General features: G+C 41.2%; 1 protein-coding gene across 2 annotated transcripts in view; it reads left to right on the top strand.

The window, feature by feature from the left end:
- pkig (protein kinase (cAMP-dependent, catalytic) inhibitor gamma) overlaps positions 1-6,179 on the top strand; it is a 31,720-nt gene that overhangs the window by 20,334 nt on the left and 5,207 nt on the right. The window lies entirely within an intron of this gene.

The raw sequence follows: 6,179 nt of genomic DNA, 5'->3' as shown, positions 1-6,179 counted from the left end.
AGCGGAATTCAGAATAATCTCGAGGCCGAGTTAAGGCACCTGCTTAGGCTTGACACATACATACAGACTAACACAAACCAGGGGATTCCCAGAAGCCTGAGGCCTTGCAGGGGTAAACATTGTAAACATAGGAACATTTTGACCATAAAAGGTCATGCAGTTAGGATTTCCAGTGGCTCCTTAAAACCACTCCATCATATAGGCGTGATATTTTCCTCCCTAGTTTTGTCATAATTTTACAATACATTGAACGTTAGCTTGATCTTCCCTTTTGGATTCTCCCATCGGAGCTCACCACAGTGAGTCATATTTCCAACCCTCATGATTTTTGTGGCTCAGTTTATTGACACAGGATGCACTTCCTGATGCAACCTCTCCCATTCACAGTATCTGGGCTCGGGACTGCCACTGGGGATTTCGAGCGGTCGGGGGTTGTACAAAAAATGTGATACTCACAGTGACTATTCTATCGACACTGAAATGTCTTGAGTCATGTTAAAAACAATGACACCATTACAAATGCTTGCTCTGCTCAAATTTTATCCATAATTCTAAACTCGAACAACGCGCAAAACACCATTGGCGCACGGGCTAACAATTAGCATCTGTGGCAATGTTGTTACCCGTTAGAGAATGGATATCTGAACACAAATGGTGGAGTAACACATGTACACAGATCACATAACAATCCACAGGCATATATTTGTTATCCTCTGTGAAGAACAACTAATATTACAGCTGTACTGAGATGCTGAGAGAGGAGCTGAGCCTCCATTACAGTATATCTGTCTTTTTGTGTCGTGCAACTTTGTACATTACCCTGGACTTAAATTTTAGGGTACTTCAAAGCTTAGACTGAAATGTGATCAGTGGTGTCAAAACAAATCCATTTGTTTTGGAAATTTGCATTTTAATGGACATTTTACAGACAAATGCAATAGCTTGGTACCTTTTTAATAATTTCAGCCATGCAGAATAAAACGGAATGGAAGTAGTAGTAGTCTTCTTTCTTTTTGGAGAAAATCCTACCCTTGTGTTGCCTGCATGTAACTCATATATTTGCTCTTGATCTCTGAATAGCTTTGAGTTGTGAGCTAAAGATCTGTACCAGCCCGATCGATTTTTGATTTTGCTGTAGTCTTCTGCGGTAGCAGACTTCCGTTTAATGCTTCACTTCACTCCAGTCATTTCCACAGGATCTGATGCTAATGATTTCAGTCAGGCTTTTTACTGTCTGTTCTTCAGCTGTTCATTATGCCTTCCTGCAGACGAGCTCAGTAGGCTGATTTAGGACTGCAGTAGAGCCAGGCTGGTAGAATGTCTCTCACCTTTGTAGCTCAATGAGGTTTTGAAATAGTGTAATCGGTTCTGTTGTATTTCTACATGTCCAGAAGACAAGATGCAGATTTAATATGAACGATATTAATTGTACAAACCTTGAATTCGAGATGTTTGTGTGTCTTGCGTAAATGCCTCCTGTAGCTAGCTAACCAGGCTAGAGCTGTTTGTCAATTTTCACCTCAGTAAGTGATGTCAGGCCTTCACACCCAGCCGCTGGGAAGGATTGGGTGCAAATATATGCACCACGGCTGAATGGGGAGGACTTTAAATTATTTATCAGGAAGACCAGCAAGCCTGCAACCGTTCCAACAAGGAAATACAGCTCCCTTGTGTTTGAACTGGGCTTGCTATCAGCCGAGCAGCTGCTGACATTATGTGAATAGCCGGTGCCCAGGGCACATTGAAGTGTGGCTTGAGAGGAGAACGAACTGCCGTGCAGCAAGTATTACGGTACCGTCATTTTGTTGTTGCTTGCACTGAAGTAGCTCTTGACACCACCTTTTCCCGCAGGAAGATTATTATTTTATTATTATTGTTTTTGTTTTTGCATTTAAATATAATGTTGAGCTGCGGCAGCTGATAACAAAAAGGCGACTGGAGACTCGTCAGTGCGCTGGCGTTATATGGCTTTAAACCACTTGAAGGTAATCTTTGAATTGTATCTAAAGAATGTGAATGTCATTGAGAATATTTTATTCTCCTTGGTTTTCAACTGGTACAGTTCATAGTAGTAGCACTTTTAACACCAAAGCACTAGGTCCTTGCCAGAAAGTGGGATTTGTTTACGCGAATCTCCAATGTACACTATGAGCTGAAGGCGTAGTCATAGGTGTCCAGAATGGGCAGCAGATGCTCACTCCAGTGATGAAAACATTGAATACTACTGCTTGGTTAGTTTGGTAGTTGCTACCCTAATAATTTTCACATTGGTAAAGCACATTTCTTATTCCCCTGAGACGTTGCGGTGTCATTCTACACACACATTCTACCTTCCAATGGTGAGTCACTGCCATTGTTTCCCTGTGATTCTTGTAGTTAGACAGGCCATCTATAAATGTAGCCCAGTAAAAGCCCTCTGGCACAGGCATCGTGTCCACACTACTGTGACTCACTGTTACTTTTGGAATAAAGTGGTATTACAAGCCAAGATAGACTACGGGTAGCTTGTTGGGGAGCTTACACATTGTCACCTTAGGTATCTGTTGTTGTAAACAAGCAGGAATCCTAAGCGACTGCAAATGAGTGTTTTGTTGTCATTAGTGTGACGGCCGTTTGATTTATCTTTTCATCATAGCATCAGAAGAGTTGGTTGAAAGACAATAAATTCATGAGCTGAAGTAATGAAAATGCTCTGGTTTTTTTTTCCCCCTTAGCAATCAGAACGGTTTTTCCAGACAAATCAGGCGTAAAAGGCTCCAACGAGATAGGAGTTAGCCACTAATGGGGCCTGTGAAAGTGACGAGGCTGATTTACATACTATTTTTGTTTCTGCTGTTGCACACCACCAGTTAAACACTACATTTTCTGTCTTGATCTGTGTAGATATGTTTGGTGCAGTGGTCTCTTGTGGTAAGTGAATTAATTCATTCCGTGAGCATGCTCGTAACTTAAAACGCTTGTATCTCAAATCATCTTTCCCCTTTGAAATTCATAGAAATGCCATAATCACTACCAGCCTTTCCAAAAAACCCTTTTTTTTGTACAGGAATGTGTATTTTAATGAGGGGAAAAATAGCACTCTATATATTAGACTTTATAAAAACATGCAGTAATGACAATTAAAAAGAATGGAAAGAATTTATCCGTTTTTGTCACACGTTTTGCTTCAATTCGATGGTTATGTTGCTCCTTCTGCTATGTGTGCCTTGGTCACCTGGGGGCAGTATAATACAGAGAAACAGATACACATGGAGACAGTGGAGATGTTACAACTCCTCAGCAATATGTTCTTTGCAGAAGATAAAGAATATGCATGTGAGTATTCTTAGTATCTGTCTACATGTGTTGCTCCACCATTTGTGTTCAAACATCTATTACTGAAAAAGTTAAACCGCCACCACATACATATGGCCTTTCCCATTAGGTGTTAGCATTAGCATCAAGCTAATGGACTTGAAGGCTATGTGGTTGTTTAAAATGCACAGTGTAATTCTTTGTTTGATGTTTACTTTGACAGTAAATTTCCACTGGAAGTGGCAACTTGAAGCCTCTTTTTTGAAAGTTGATCATTAATTCTATCTGCCAACCTGCTGCTTGTTGTCACGTGAGGGTCCGCCATACAGCGCTAGTATCTCAAGTTTGCCCTCACAAGTCAAAGCAAAAAAAATCAGCCGAACGACGGCTCGTATCTTGAAAAACGAGTGACTCTTATCTCAATGCGCCATTGTATCCCTCGGGGTTTGATACAAATATATCTGACATGTAATTTGTTAGAGAAAACCTAATTAATTCAAATGGTATCTTATCAGTTAGCTGTCTTTTGTGAAGTATTTATTTATTTTCAAAGAAGGGATCTTGCAGGATGGTGGCAAATAGTGTACGCACACGCTGAAGTGGCAGGACATCATAGTCGTCATCCTGCCATGGAAAACTGCTAATGATCTCATGGTAGGATTTGATCCACATGAGCAGGCAAGGTGACTAATTGTCCACACAGATGGCAATTAGGCGGCAACTCCCATAAGCGACGTACCAACTGGGCCAGTCAAGTAGAAAAGATAAACAGCACCAGAGGCACAGCACTGCTTGTTTTTATTGCCTTCGTCAGAGCTGTTGCGGTAAATGAAACAAAGTCGAACCAGAGCAAATTACTCAATCACATGAGGATGATGTGAGAATCTTACTTCTGTTTCAGACAGGAAGTGCCATTCAGCGTCTGTTGAGCGGAAATGGAACTAGTGTGTCTGAGTCTCCATTGTGGAATTTTGTCAGTACTCCCGCTGTGAACACGCTCGTCATTGCCATCTGTGACGCTAACACAAGCATTAGCATCTGCTGTGCTGTCAATATGATCATTTGTGTGCTGCAAAGTTTTGAAATAGAGTGATGGAAGAGACCTGAGTGAGAAATACTTTCGCCCCAGCTGAGTGAGGGCTGATTAAACCATACAACTGCAATGCAATATGGTAATTCTCAAAATATGATACTAGTACCACAAGTGGTAAGCAGGCTCACAAAAGAATCACAATGTTACAGCGGCCTCAACCTTTTTTCCATCCAGTACAGTACATTTGTTAAGTTGTATTCAAGTCATTCATTATTATTAAGTATATATTTTTCCACTTTTCTATATTTAAGCAGAATTGTTGAACCTGGATAATGTTACAGGGGCTCACAAATTTTACATTACAAAACCCTCACGGAACACTACCAAGCAAAAAGATTGAAATAATGATCTCATCTCAATTTACTCACAAATGTACTTAGTGTGAAATGAGGGCCTGTTTAGTTGAATACAGCTTTTATTCTGTTGCATGAATGGCAACAGGTGGATGCACAAGTTTATTGTAGCTTCTGCCATCTAGTGGAAGAAAGTTGTGGTGTCACTATACAACACTGACTTAGATGGATGAACAAAGATACATTATTTATAGTAAATAAACAATTTTTGGACCAATTAAGTGAAATTGGATGATTTTCCTGTTGATGTGGATTGGAATGAGTGGTTTAATTGATTTAACAGATGATTACACCCACACAAACTTTCCGAAATCGAAGACCAGGTTCTCCCACTGCAAAACTTCTTTTTCCCCAAACAATGTGGCCTTCATCTGTGTGACCTCTGTGGGCTTGACTCAGGCAACTTCCTTTTTGGCACAGTGCACACATACTGGACAGTAGAGGAAGAAAACAAGTGCGCTGATGGTTTCATGTTACAAAGGGAATGTGAGTGAACATGTCTGGGAACAGACTGACCCCGGGTCAGTATGTTATAACCGCGTCTGCCAGCTCATTTTTTTTATTCGTCCCGATTCCTTCCCCATGAGACTCACTAATGGCTGCCGCCAATTCATCACTGCTCAGCTGTCGAGTCACTGCATGTTTTAAGTGGTAAGGGGTCACACCTCCCTCTTGCTTCCGAATACATCTTCAGAGAGCGACACCACAGGGCGACAGTCTCGAGCCGCGTCGCCACTTATCTCTGGGCAGTTACCGCTGCCCACTCACATTTCCAGATGCGAGCTAATCGTGCTAAGAGACAGACAGAAATCTTTTTGACTGAGCTGTGTTTGAACAAGGTTTCTGACATCGTGTCTGGTTTGTTCTCCTCTGTCATGTGGTAGCGCTTGACAGGATTCTGACCTACTTTAATATACAGTGGAATGAGAGCAGGAAAGAGAAAAGGCATGCATTGCCAAGAGGGGAGGCGCTTCTGGGCCTGCTTGTCATTTTGAATGGTTTGAAGCTCTTTCACTTGGGCTCTTCATATTGATCAGGGTTGGAAAAATGGACTCAGTGGTTTGAATGTGCATGCAGGAGCCCTTGGAGATGTGGAGCAACTTTCAGTTTTTTGGGATGTAATTAGGACATTTAATTGGCACACGGGTCTGGCTGTCAGGAATGCAATACTGTAATTGCCATGCAGAAATAGAAAATGCATTGAACACTATTCTTTTGCATTCGTTACAAAAATCAGCCATCATTTTGTGCTTCTTAAATTAGCAACGTGACAATATTTCCCAAAAATGACAGTCTGCCAAAATGCTGAGTCTGATTGGAAAGGTCACTTCAACTTGAGTACAACGCACCAAGAATTTATAAAATCGGATGATGAGTTCTGGAGATTTTTTTTCTGTGTGGAAACAATTACCATTTTTGCGTGATATCGCCCACAAAAA

Source organism: Phyllopteryx taeniolatus, chromosome 1 (assembly GCF_024500385.1).
Source record: "Phyllopteryx taeniolatus isolate TA_2022b chromosome 1, UOR_Ptae_1.2, whole genome shotgun sequence".
Classification (NCBI taxonomy): Eukaryota; Metazoa; Chordata; class Actinopteri; order Syngnathiformes; family Syngnathidae; genus Phyllopteryx; species Phyllopteryx taeniolatus.
Note: the sequence above shows the minus strand (reverse complement) of the source record. Positions and strands in the feature narration are given on the sequence as shown.